The 14,231-nt window shown below is 37.2% G+C and overlaps 1 long non-coding RNA gene across 11 annotated transcripts; it reads right to left on the bottom strand.

The window, feature by feature from the left end:
* Window positions 1–291: 291 nt before the first annotated feature.
* LOC139634017 (uncharacterized) lies at window positions 292–12,362 on the bottom strand. Of its 11 annotated transcripts, none has more exons than XR_011693890.1 (5): window positions 10,860–12,362; window positions 10,424–10,518; window positions 2,535–9,968; window positions 1,878–1,905; window positions 292–1,382 (listed from the first exon to the last, which is right to left on the bottom strand). It is a non-coding gene; the product is annotated as an uncharacterized lncRNA (long non-coding RNA). The 11 variants fall into 11 exon arrangements; XR_011693888.1 differs by having other exon boundaries at window positions 292–1,426; window positions 10,860–12,361; XR_011693889.1 differs by having other exon boundaries at window positions 292–1,393; window positions 10,860–12,361.
* Between the last annotated feature and the right edge of the window lie 1,869 nt (window positions 12,363–14,231).

Below are 14,231 nucleotides of genomic sequence, written 5' to 3'. Positions count from 1 at the left end.
TATGGGCTCAAATGCCTGCTCATTCTGTACTTGTGGCTGTAGCAAACTGTTAGCTAGAGTTACCTCATGTAAGTCTTCCAGTTTAAAAGTAACAGTGGGGTTTCAGAGCAACAGCTAGCTAATGTTTTCTAACTATAATTGCTTGCAGCTCATTTTGCGTTCACATGTCTGTATCATGGAAAGAGCAGGGAAAACCCCCTGGAAGTGTTCCCACATTATTCAAAGGTTATCAAAACCATTGCCACAACAGATAAATGAAAAGAACCAAACTATTTTTATTATGTTCGTTAACAAGCAAATCCAAATACACAACAAACAAGTAGTGTATACACTATAAACATCAATACATATGTTGCTGGCTTTTATTCTGCCAGCGATGGTGCACATTATAGACATAGCACATAGCTTTTTTGATACTTCTGTAACTCTTAACACCAGGTTTTAGAAATGTTTAACATTTCCAACACTGAATTACAAAAAGAAGGCTAACATGAATGAACTTCTTCCACCTTGATGCTTGTAATTGTGGTCTGATGTTCAGCACTTAAAGTTGCAGGAGGGCTGGTTGACGTTAATCTGATGCTTACATTGCAAACATTAGTTTCAGTTCTGGCTAGTTCACAGTTTCTATGTTTACCTGCAGTTGAGGTTAGATGTCCACCATGATGCACTGTAAATTAGCTCATTTTCATTTGACAGCAGTCAGAAACTTAAACATACATTTCAGGGTGTCGATTACACACATTCTGACTGTAACATGCAGCTGACTGGCAACGTGTGGGAGTAAGAGACAGTCCTCTTTCAGAGCAGGTGTAACATATTGAAATTGAAAAATGTCCTTTAATCAGCAGCAAATGTTATGTCAAAAAGGTGTTACACAACTGACAGGGAAGGTTTTTGTTTCTTTCATTTTCAAGTAAAACAGTGGGAAGTAAAAATGAATTGTAGTCAAGTTATTAATATCATAACTTTTAATTGTTTAATGTAAATCAGTGACATCTCAATTTCAGTGGAAGCATTTCATCTGATTTATTGTTAAACGGGGAAAATGGTCTGCACACGTGTTAATGCACATCATTTATCTGGGTTCTTTTTTTTTTATCCCACAATGCAAATACAGAACAGACAGTGCTTTCAAACCTTATCTGACAAAATGCCTCAAAGTGCCAGGTCACATACCACAAGGTCACGTGTGCAGTGTATTACGTAAATTCATACTATGGTTGCAGCAGAGTTACACTATAATTTTCATATTTCAGACCTTTGTCATGAGGTGACTCAGGTCTCTTGTTGCTCCTTTTACGTCTCTGGTTCTACCCGACACACTTACACGTCCTTATGTCTGTAATATTCAGATTGTGTCCTTCCAGGTAGCTGCATCACTGTTGGTAAACTGCAACAATTTCAGCCTATTATGTTCATGTAACTGGAACAAGAGAAGATTGTTTCTCATTACAGCTGCTGCATTTAGTTTGACTTGGGCCCTGCAGTGCTCCAAGACAAATATATGATTTATATCACTATTCATCATGTTATTTGACTCACTGCTTCAGCCCTTCTGTCTGGAAAGTAGGGAAAATATATCGTATTTGTTTTACTGAAAGTCCTCTTAAAATTGTTATGGTTAGAGTCTAATGTATTAAAAAAAAAAAAAACAGATGGAAATGAAGGCATTATGAAAATAAAAACACTTAGTAGTAAAAAAGGTTGAGAAAGAGACTTACTAAATCAAAATTTAGACTAAGAATGTTTGTCATAATTTTGACTCACAATTACTATATTTATTTTATCATGCAACACTTCTCATCTCTTTTTTTTAAATTTTTTTTTATTTGTCTTGGCAGAAATGACTTTACGTAACTTCACTCCACACTTACCTACAGTCACAGATCAGCACACCCACAACTGATGGAAAAGCAAAGCACAAAAAATTAACAAATTAACACATTTCAAATAACAATAATACAAAAACATCAGAATAATGTTTCAAACCTACATTTATTTTCACACAAACATCAAACATTAGTGCAGCATCAGAAAGTACATATCAGCATTCATCATTAAATGAGTCATATATTCTCTCTGGGTTTCAGTGATGTCCTCTGCAGTAAATGAACGTGTTGCTGCTGCAGTGGTTCCTGTGATTTGCTGCAAAAAGTCTGTATTTTTGTATCTCATCTTTAAAAAGTGACTGAATTTGTAGATACATCACGGAATTATTAATTTAATTTTGGTGTCTGAACTTTGCTGTCAGGCTAAAGTTAAGAACAGGTTTTTGGGGTCCAGTGTTGGTAAAATACTGTAAAATAATGTTTTAAGTTACATTTACAGGAAAAAGTTTCATTGGTTTAAAAAAGATTCTCTGCCGTTTGTGTTTTTGTCTCAACAGCTGCTTCAGTTATGTAAGACTGTTCAAAAAAAAAGAACCGAATAGAACATCAAACATATAAATAGCATGTAGCTGTGATGGGAAAAATACCTGACATGCCTCCATCTATTTACATGAATGGTGATGCACAAAGAAAGTAACACACCTATACACACCCAGTGCAGAGATATAATTCACTGAGGCTGTTTGAATTCATTTGTTTGTTGTTTACGGTGCCAGGGAAGTAAAGGTGTTGGTCACAGTACTTTTCATCTTTACCATCAGGCCAACATCAGCTCTTCCTGTAAGTCTTCTTTAGATGCCAGTTTGATCACAAAAATAACATCAAGGTTATGCTCTTAACATGCATCAGAAAGGAAAACATTATAGCTATTTCTTCAATAGACCGATTTGCAGTGGACGTCACGGTTACCTTATTGCAGTTGCGAGCACATTGTGGTGGCAGAAAAAAAAAAAAGAAACAAGCTGAGAGAGACAAAAAAAAGACAAAATCAATGATGGAGTTAACAAAAAAGATGAATCAGTAACAGCATTCTCATTCTCTGTAGGCTATTTCCTAATGGTAAACACCAATCACCAATAGCGTGTGAGCAGAATTAGCATGCAAACAAACCTGATTGCTCATAGACAGTTTAGCTATAACATCACTTACTATTCATGCAAGCATGTAATGAATGAAAAGGGCATACAGTGATATTATACTGTAGACTTCTGACCCTGTGAGAATGAATTGATACAAGCTGTGTTTGGCCTCCACAGCTCGAAATCAGCCGACCAGTCCAACAAAAAGCATTTCCACTCAACCTTTCTGTGTATGCTTATAATTTCAAAGAAAGACAACAGACAAGTCAGGGCATACATGAATCCTGTGCATTGGCAGAAATCCAGGGGAGACAGGAGGGACTGGGAGGACATGTCCCTTCTGAGGGTTGCCCCGCTTCAATGTATCATTGTAAAACTAACTATGTACATTTATGTAGTATAATATGTTCTGAAAGCACTTGTGAAAATGATAAATGCAGAGTAATTCTCAGTAGTAATTTCTCAGGAAAGGAATGAAGTGCTTATGGAAATGTTAACATACTGGTGTGGTGGTGTTTTTCCTTCTGCAGTGGTTTAATTGCAGCAAGAATCGGCTAAATTTTCTTTTGGCAATTTTTTTTTTTTTAAATTCAGTTAAAATTAGTGGTTTGCTCAGTTTGTTCTGAGACTGTTTGAACTGACGACAACAGATTTCACCCTCTTTTTCAGCACAAAATCACACAATGTACAGAGGCTTTGAATCACTATATGTCTGCTGAACAGGATGGATGAGTTGTCGCAGCACTGCAGCAACACTGTCACAGCACCTTTAATTAAAAAGTCTGTCACACATATCTTTGTCAGTGCACCAGACGGCTTCATTTTCATGTTAAAACTGTAAAACAGTGTTGGAGGATCATCTTTTGCATCCCCTTGAATTTGCAGGCCAGATTGTGAGAAGCAGAACGCAAACTTCCAACAAAGCTTTTTTATCATGTAGTGACATAATACACAGGTTGGTCAACTAATTTTATTTGTGTAACCTCTAATAACCTCACTTCATAACACGCTGAGGACAGGTCTGAACTGGTCATCAGTTTGTTTTGACAGCACATTCTGTACCAGTCTGCATCTTGTCCTTTACTGTCACTTCACTTCTCCCTTTGTTATTTCTAAAAGAAGAGAGGATCCAAACAGCTGTTAAAGCATGACATATCCACAGTCACCAGGCTTTGTACTGGTGTGTGGTTCACTGAACTAAAAAGAATTTAGAGAGAACATACCCTCACCAGGGCGGAACATTTCTCCATATGTGTTGTTTTAGTGACAGAAAACGTTTTTAAAAATATTAAATGCAAAGCAGTTCTTGAAAAGTTATTGGATCTTTTCTCTTCACAGCGAAATTTAATGCTGTTTGTGACACATACAGACACTCAAGTTGCCACTGGAATAATTAAAATCTTTGAACCACTATTTTAATTGTATCAATTAATTGGAATAACCATGGTTTCCGGCATGCCTTGCATTTGGATTAAAGCCATCTTCCTCTTTAAACGAAATTACAAGGTGGAGGCTTTATTATCTGGATTTATAGTGCTGTTACCTGTTAAGATGACTCACAATCTCTTCTCGGATGAAAGTAATTACACAATTATGGTATCAAGCATAATGCTAATTTCAAATCTGGGGTGTGTTCTTAATGGGGTGTTATCAGTTATATTTACTGCGTCACAACCTGTTGGCATTTTATTTAGACGTTAGGACTAAGTAGCAGGTAGCAGTGTCTGCGCTCACTATACCTGGCTTGTCAGCTTAGCTTGTTAACTAGCTAATCAACCATGGCCAAAGCTAATTTTCTCTCCGTTATGAATATTTGCGTGTGCAGCGTGTTCTGTGTACCTTCATTCTGGCACCATGTGTTGTTTTTGGAGCAAAACTGAGCTAAAACGAAATAGATTTTAGACCACAACAACAAAATTTTCCACCTGCAGGACACACAGAATATACAGTTCCAAGTTAAGTGGATATTAAAGGATTGACTTTCAAAGGTTTGAATGTAACATGATACAGCAGCCGCCAGCTGATGTGGTTCAGAGAAAAAAACAAACACTGACAGTTAATACCAGCATGTCTCGTCACGTTGTCAGACACGTGCTGTCGCCACAAGAAGCAGGCGATGCTCTTTTCTTTCAAACACATGGGATGTTTAAAGACTACAGTGAGTACGTTGTGTTGTGTCACAGAAACTAAAAGTGAATCCAAAATGTGATGTTTAGTGTACCGGCTTTTGTATGGTGCATTTGTTGCATTCCTCATGGGGAGATATGGCCGCGTCCTCCAGCATGAGAGCATAATGGGATGTTTATCTGCTGCTAATTCTGTCTGCAGATAAAAGCACTAACCTATGACGGTGTCTACCTATGTTTCTGAGGGTGTGGTCAGTGATTAAGATGTCACAAATGTGGAGCTTCACATTAGGTAGAGATTATAAAGAGACTGGAGAGAGACATTAGAAAATTACGCTTAACACAGTGACTAAACCCGTTTGTGCTGCACAAATAACTGTGTTCAGTCATTTCATTTAATTCACATTATTTCTAAATTATGGCACATGAGAGATGCATATGAGATATGATATATAATATATTTACAATTACATTTACTCATTTGGCAGATGCTTTTTTCCAAATCTGAATATTACAAAAATTATAAAACTATATATTATGTTATACTTCTAAGTATATTTCATATATAACAATAACAACATGTAACAATGTATATTTTAACCATTTATGTGTGATCTTTTTTCTTATTTATTTTTTGTATTTTTTATTTCTTAATCATAATGTAGTCAAATTCATTACTATATGATATATTTTATACATAGAGCTCATTGCATTTGACTATAGTGCAGTATAGTGTAGCTTATAATCTTTTTACATACTTAGTAGAAATGTATGCATAAATATAGTGTATTTATTTTTAGTTTGTTTTTTTTACAATTCATTTATGGGGCGGGGGGGCTTTAGCCTCTTTTACTCATTATTAAGCATATTTTTATGATGAAACCCTTCTTTACAACTCAGTCTAGGTAAATTTATGTGTTTTCTGATGCTAAGAAAAGTTATCAGTCATGTTTGTGATCAGGGGAAAAAAATCACAGGAATGCAAATTATTGATCTTAGTTATATATTGATTATATCTGGAATTTATCACATCAAATAGATCCAACTGGCCTTTAAAAGATTTTAAAAAATATGAATATTTTTAATAAATAATATAAATACTGGTATATTCTCTCCCGATCACTTCTCTGTTGCTCAGAGTCATGCGTCGGTGCAGTTTTTCACTTCCATCAGTTTCATAACTGTATGAATTCATGTGGGATGTTATCAAACAAAATGTAAACCGTGTTCAAAGAGTCTGACGTGAGCAGACAGACAGCCACGCCCACATGTCGCAGAGGAAATTATCAGTCATTTCTGCAGCAAACAAGTTTCTGTTGTCATCCATCTGTGAGGCACATACAACAGGGGGAGGACTGTCCTGTCTGCTGTCATTTATTATTAAAAATCACTTTAAAGGTATTTGTTCTTTCATGTTTTCTTTTTCCGCTTCCTTGAACACAAAAACCATGATTTCAAATGTGATCATTAAAAACTTAAGACTTCATTTTCATATATATTGCCCATATTAAATGATTTTTTGGTGTCTTTTTGATTTTAGAGGGTTTAGTCTAATATTTCATTGCTAATAAAGAGGTTACAACATGTGAATTACTATCAAAAAACCTATTCATTTAATTAAGAATAATTGGAAGACTTAAAATGAAATAATGTCAGAGGCATTGTGGGAACTGATGTAAAAAAAATCCACACTGTGCCTAAAAATCACAATAAAACCACAAAACCAACCTGAAAATGAATTAGAAATTAAAAAAATCTACTAAACTATTTTAAAATACTTTTAACCTGATATATTAAATATTTACTACATTTGTATAAATTCATCATTGTGTTTATAAATCAATTACACACTCATTGTTAGTTTTTATATGAAGAATCCAAAATTACATATGAAAAGCACAAAAACCCAAGAAACCAACATTAACATTGACCAAAACTAAAGTGTCTGTCTCTTTATGTAATTTTATGTAATCAATATTTATTAAATAGTTTAAATCCATAATTGTTCTTTTATCAATCAAATGAACAGTCATGTTGTAAATAAAAACTGGATTGCCATGTTTCCATGTTATGTGAGCACGTCACTGTGATCACTGTAAACTGTTTTACAAATTTCCTTTGTAATGAGAAGTGAATCAAATGTTGGTAAGGGTCCAAGAAATTTAATTCACATTTCTGGTCAAAAATATTATGTGCGTGTCACAAAAAAATGTCACAAAAGCCCAAGAAACTAACCTGAAAACTGATCAAAATGAAAGTGAAATTTGAATAAAAATGGAAACTAAAAATATAAATATCTTTTATCTATCAAAATATATGAATGACTGACTCTTCCACTGATGATGAACACAATTTTATAAATAAAAATCAACTGCTGTTTTCACTGGACAAATACAACGACATTTACTAATCTCCACTCAGCCAGATTAACTTTTCAGGTTTTAATCGGAAAAACCCTCATTTTTGCACAGCTCACATTTCAGCAGTTTTATAGTCCTCAACTCTTCCGCTCACCTGTGGATCCACTGAACCGGTCTGCATCTGAAGGTGCATTCAGTAAAATGTGGCTTTTAGTGACACACAGTGGCAACTGTAGAAAATTTCATCTACATCCATGATTTGGCCTCCTCCTCAACTACAATTTTTATATCCTGCATAAATACACTAAATGGCCATAAGTAAATGGACATCCTTCTGTATCTTATTGCTAGAACATTCAATGATATTTTAGACAACAGAGCTCTTTGGTTGTCTTACTTTAGCCAGAACTAAATCATGCAGTAGGTTTATGCACAATCACTGCAGGAATAACTAATGCAAAAAGCAATGGCATTGGCAGTGGATGTATTTTCATAGCATCATTAAATAACAGTGTTTTCTCTTTCAAAATGTTTGTGATGAAAATGTGCAAAGACATGGAAAAGAAATAAAAGGTATTTGCGAGTTTTACAGTTTCAGTTTTGTGTTTATTTTAGTTTGTGAGGCTTTAGGTTTGCTTTTGTGTTTGGTTTTACACTTGTTCATGTTCTTTTTCTTTTTTTCGTGTTGGCTGTTTTGGTCACAGCCCTTCCCAGGTTTTGACATGAAAGAAAGAGTTCCCAGAAGAGTGAGGGAAGGTATAGCTGCAAATTCCTGCCCTTGGTTTTGTTGTGTTATTATGTTAAACAATGTTAAACTGTATCTAAGGAAAGCTTTGCTGAATGAACAATCATCTGTCGAGGTAAATGTTTGGCTTCTGGCAACATCTAGTGGCATTAACAACATCTGCACACCTGCCTCTTCCTCTGCGAGCTATTTGCTGTTGTGTATTTAGTTCTTTTGTTTTAGCTGCATTAACATCTATGAATAGAAAAACTGTGAGATCATGTAGGCTGCATGTTTAACTCAGTACATCATTTTCAGGTGCTTCATTAAATGTAGTTTGTACAATTTGTATTCTGATTTATTAGTCTTTAAATTCATATATATAAAATGTATTATAATACAATATATAGCATGTTATCACTGTCTATTTATTGGTTTATTCTTTTCTCAGACTTTAAACAGTATTTATGATATTTCCCTCTTCATATATTGTGTTTTTGCATCTCCTGAATCAATAAATGGTAAATGGACTTTGCTTATACTGCACTTCTCTCAACTTATCAATTCACACATACAGCACGTCTACCCTGCACACTCATACACTGATGGAGTAATCTGGGGTTCAGCATCTTGCCCAAGGACACTTCAACACGTGGACTGCAGGAGCTGGGGATCGACCGGCTCCACCCCCTCAGCCACAGCCGCACCAAAGTGGATGTTACTTCATATTTATAAAGTTTATACAGTGACACTTGCAATTTGCATTCTTAATACTTCCTCTTAGAGAAGCAGAAGCTGCATCGCTTCAACAATTTATCCAGTGCTTTTAGATATCTACAATATTTGGACTTTACTGCTTGTGCGTAAACTAGTCATCACTCATCCTCTCCAGCAGCAGACCTGAGGTCGGTGTGTCCCGTGCAGCCAGCTTATCTTCACCGGTCGCTTACGACAGTTTACGTGTACTTCAGATCTAAATTACACCAATGTGTGATCCTATTTGTTTGATTATTTTCCTCCTAAACACAGATGAAAACAGATCTGCACACTTTGCACCAAATGTATCATCACTACCTAATCATTGTATTATCATCACCATTATTATACACGTTCGTTTAATGCATCTTTTTTGCATTTCCATGTCAAGACACTGGGTGAAATGATGTGTTTTGTATGGTTTTGTTTTTAATAATCCTTGTTTCTGATCAACAATATTTTCATAACGATCTGTGTCTTCCTGAGTGTGTGTGTGTGTAAATCCCATCCCCTCAGGTGTGTTGCCTGTTTGACCTGTCTCTTGCTCTAATGAGGGTCTTTGTTACTTAAAGCTTAGACTGACAAAGACATAAGTGTCTGGATGTTTTTGACCTTTTTTCAATGCTGTTTTTGAATCCATCACAGTTTTGTTCTGTGGTAGTGTGCAGTAGGTTTAGGGTATCTAACTTGAGCAACAATTGTCCCATGACCCTTCAGGCCGCTGCAAAAATACTCCCAGTTCTTTATTTATTACAAACACTGATTTAAGTCATTTGGCTCCCTCTAGAGACCAAATACAGGAACGTGTGTGTGTGTGTGTGTCCAAGTGATGGTGAGGTTTAAAAGAAACCACAATAAGCAATAAGACATTTGGAAATAAGATCTCCGATGAACCTACACACAAGACAAACATTAAAGTGGCGTTACCTGAACAGGTGAGCAGTGTCTTCTTGCTGCCTGACCAAGTGCTCCTGGGTCTTTTCTCCACATGTTGACGACCTGAAGCAGTGACCAGACTCATAACAGTGGAGCTGAAATGTTGAGTCAAAATTCAGTTTGGTTATTTTTATGATCAATTGATTGTTTAAGTCATTTTTAAGCAAAACTTCTCCAGTAGGAGGTTTGAATGCTTTTCTTTGTCACATACAATATCAAACTGAAGATCTCTGGGTTTTAGACTGGCTCAGATAAAGCAAACTATCTGCATATGTCACTTTTACTTGACTTCTATTTTCTACCATTTGATAGGCAAAATGATTAATTGAGAAAATAATCAGCAGATTAGCTGATAATCAGCACTTCAGAATCAGAATCAGAATCAGAATCAGAATCAGTTTTATTGCCAAGTATGTTTTCACATACAAGGAATTTTTTCTGGTGATTGATTCTTGCTGCTTGAATTACCAGTAGTGATATATAACTCAGGACTCAGTGATTCACTGTGTACTACACGCACCACTAAAACATGGACCAGACTAAAACAAACCTTTTCATGACAGTCAGGTCCCGTTCGTTTGTGCTGCAGGTCTTCTCCTCCATGTTGCTGCTCTGCCTGGACACCTTCACCTCTCTCCATCCTGTCTGAACACGTTTCAGGATTATTCTTCTGAACTGACATTAAACCATGGTACTCTCGAACACATTAACATTAAGTGACAATGACAGGGACACTGTAGAATCCTGTGTTTTCCAGCCTCAGTGTCGTTAACCTTTCCTGGCTCATCGGGGGAGACGCTTGAACTTCGGTCTTGAGGAGTAGTAGCATTTATTGACTAGCAAACAGCCTGAAATGTACACACACTACATGTCCACACGCTGCTAACTGCTAACAGCTAACTAGCTAACTCTGCTCCACCAGCCTCAGCGCTCTCTCTCCCCTCTCTCTCTCCCTTTCCCTCCCGCTACCTAAACGACCCACGTACCGACCTCCTCCCGAGAGGAGCTGCTCTGCTCCTGCGACGACTTTCTGTCTCAAACTTCTCTAATTTACTGTAGTTCTTGCGCGGAGACGGTGAATCGGCGCTATGTCCCTGTTTACCGCCGCCTCAGGCTTAATGCGCAGGTTTAGTTTACACACGCTTCTGCGCTTGCGCACGACCTCAGAACGGTTGCCTAGCACCGCCCAGCACACTTTGGCTGCAGCAGTTATCGAATGTCCCAGGATTATCCGCAATGCGCATGCGCAAATGTTCAAGCGAACCGTTTGTCACACTCCAGCCTTTGTATCGGGACACGGTCACAGCAGAGAGCACCTGCAGCGGAGCCGGGCCGCCACCAGAGGGCAGTACTGCACAGGGTGGTCTGAGATCAGGTGTAAGGAGAGAGAGCCCAAATCGATGTCTGTGTTTACCTTTACTTGTGTAGAGCTGAAAAGCCAGGATGCAACGTGAATTAAGCAAAAGAGCAGATTAAAAGCCAAAAAGGAAAATAAAAATACATAGATAACATTACTGAAATTACTATGGATAAAGTAAAATAAACCTCAGTAAAATAACAAAGATGCAGATGTAAAAAAGAAAAGAAAATCTCTGAAATCAAATTCAAAAAATAAAGTAAAATCAAGTTTTCTTTATTTGCGTTTATTTATTTATTTTTGCTTTACATAGTGTATTCAGTTATTGTATATAATTTAGCCATTAATTGTATTGTATTGTATTGTATTGTACCTACCTCATTTTTTGTGATTCATGTGAAGTGGCTGCTATCGATCTATCGATCTATCGATCTCAGGCTATCCTGTGGTCCTGGATTTAAAATGTGATCATAATGTTCCCAGGTCAAGTCCAAGTCCTTTGTTGCATGTCCTTCCCTCTAAAGGCAAAAACAAATCCATCTGATGCTCAGTCAGTTAAATCCAGCAGGCACTGGAGTCGACTGGTCACACCTCACCTGGACCAGTGAGATTTATGGTACTCTATTGTCCATGTTGTCACCAGGTGGCGCCGTAGGTGGGAGAGAGACGCATCATCAAGATGACACGGACGAACAGACTGTGAGGTTACAATCACATGAGTAGAAAACCTGAGAGTATGATTACACAGGAAGGTGTGTCCAAGCTTTTGACTGATATACAGTGTGTATATATATATATGTATATATGTATATATATATATATATGAAATCAGACAAGGGACATCCAGTATCTCATCTCTATTAGGACACATATCTGTGTCCACATCACACCTGATTTCAACATGCCACACCCAGGACTGACAGGCCTCAGGTGTGTCCCCACAGCCACTGCCTCCAGTGATGACATGTGATTATGATCCACGTTCCATGCAAGACTGGGAACACATGTTTTCTACAAGTGACACTTGTGAGTGAGCTTTATTAATACTTTTGATTTGTCACGTTTTTGTTTTGTTTTTTGAATATACACCATGTAAGCACATTTAATCTTCTGACACAGGACCCTGCAGGACAGAGCCACGGCATTAATAAGTGGAGCCATAGGCACCACAGAGAAAAATTAGGTCAGGGGGTCTTAGAAATCTGCAGTTTAATAGTTTAATAACTCAACATGTAAAAAAAAAAAAAAAAAATTGAGAACTTTTAGGATAACAAATTATGAAATAAACACCAGATTTTTACTCCTGGCAGAAATGAGCAGGGTTTGAAACTTCATTTAGACATCATGCAGAGAAATACAATGTACAGAAAGAACAATCCAGCTGATAAAATAAAATATAATAATACAAATAGTCAGAAAGGAATTACAGACCTTCTTTTGAGTTTCCAGTCAGAATGATTTGAGGTTGGTTGGAGAACTACTGACTTTGTGAAGTATATGCACATAAAGAATGAATATCTGTATTCTGACAGTTTAAAGAAATCTATTTTCCTTCTAAGTACTCTAAACTAAACCTTCCATAATAAAATAATTGGACATAATGCTTCAGTCATAATAAAGAAAAGTGGTTTCCATCAGTTTGTCACCATCACTTTGCCTTAAAGAGCCCCGCTCGTTCTCTGAGCTCAGAGCAACAAGCTCGAGGAGCACTGGTGATTGACACACTGACTTATTTGTCCTAGATTTCTCCTCTCAGGCTCTATACAAACTACTAAATCCTCTAACTTCTCCCTACCCTCTGAAACAGACAGACAGTACAAAACAATGAGCTGACACTTGTATTTTCTGATGCCCCTGAGGGCTCTGAGGTCCTGCGGACACTGCGTAAATCTGCTGAGCAGTAATGAGGACAGGCAAATGTCAAGGCATTCCAAGCAGGTGATGATGACAGCTTAAGGATAGCAATTTAGAGGTTTAATTATGATTTTATCAGTGCAAACAAAAGACATGTACACTCTGTACAGTACAGTACTAATGAGGATGGGTGGAAACACATGCCTATACTTAGGTTCACCTGACTCCTGGCATTCTTTCTGGAGGCGTCGTTTTGGTGGTGGTTCACACACTCCACCCAATAACTAGACCCAACCTTTATAGGTTACCATGCCTGCGTGCCTGCGTATGAATAAAAAATTATAATAATTTATGACCAATGTGTAATTAGCTCCTAATCACAGGATAACACCTCCCTCTCTGGACGTTCTGCTCTGTAACTGAGCGATGAGATGACGTTGGTTCACGTTGATGAGAGCAGGACAGAAACGAGTTGAAGTATCACTGTAAAATGTCGGAGTTTGTTATTTTAATGTTGTGGAAATGTCAAACATTGACAACAATAAGTAAATGGACAGCACTTGCAATGCCTAGCACACACATCACAAATTTGTACCAGTACCCATTTTCCATTAACCTGCTTAACGCGCAATTTGAAATCAAAACTAAAAAACAAGTCATGAAAACGTGACTTTTGGGTAAAGAAGGAATATTTCGTAAAGCTGAAATGGAAACATTTTTTTCAACATTTAAGTCACATGACATCCAAAAACACTCCAGTTTATAATCTCCCAAAAATCCCGGATACATGGCTGCTGCCAGACATAAAGGGTTTACCTCTCGTTACCTTCAACTAAATACTGCAACAGCTGTGGCGGTGGATGCAATCACCCAGACACAAACAATTTTGGCATTGTGGCTAAAAAATTGGCAACAACAAAATTTTTGCCCCGGGGTCTTCTAGGAGGTTAATCCAGCCATAGGGTTACACCTACTGAGGACACTGAAGTCTTATCCTGAGTACTTTACATGTGTGGAGATTTCTGCTGCCTGTTACTGTGTCTGACTTATAATTTAGTTGAAAAATGCTGCTGTAAAATTAGCAGTGTCAAACCTTTTTCAGAGGGTGTGCTGGCTTCGATTCCACACACACAAGGTTGTAAAGATG

Source organism: Trachinotus anak, unplaced genomic scaffold, assembly GCF_046630095.1.
Source record: "Trachinotus anak isolate AG129_WGS33_773 ecotype Australia unplaced genomic scaffold, CSIRO_AGI_Tana_v1 ptg000016l, whole genome shotgun sequence".
NCBI classification, from domain to species: domain Eukaryota; kingdom Metazoa; phylum Chordata; class Actinopteri; order Carangiformes; family Carangidae; genus Trachinotus; species Trachinotus anak.
Note: the sequence above shows the minus strand (reverse complement) of the source record. Positions and strands in the feature narration are given on the sequence as shown.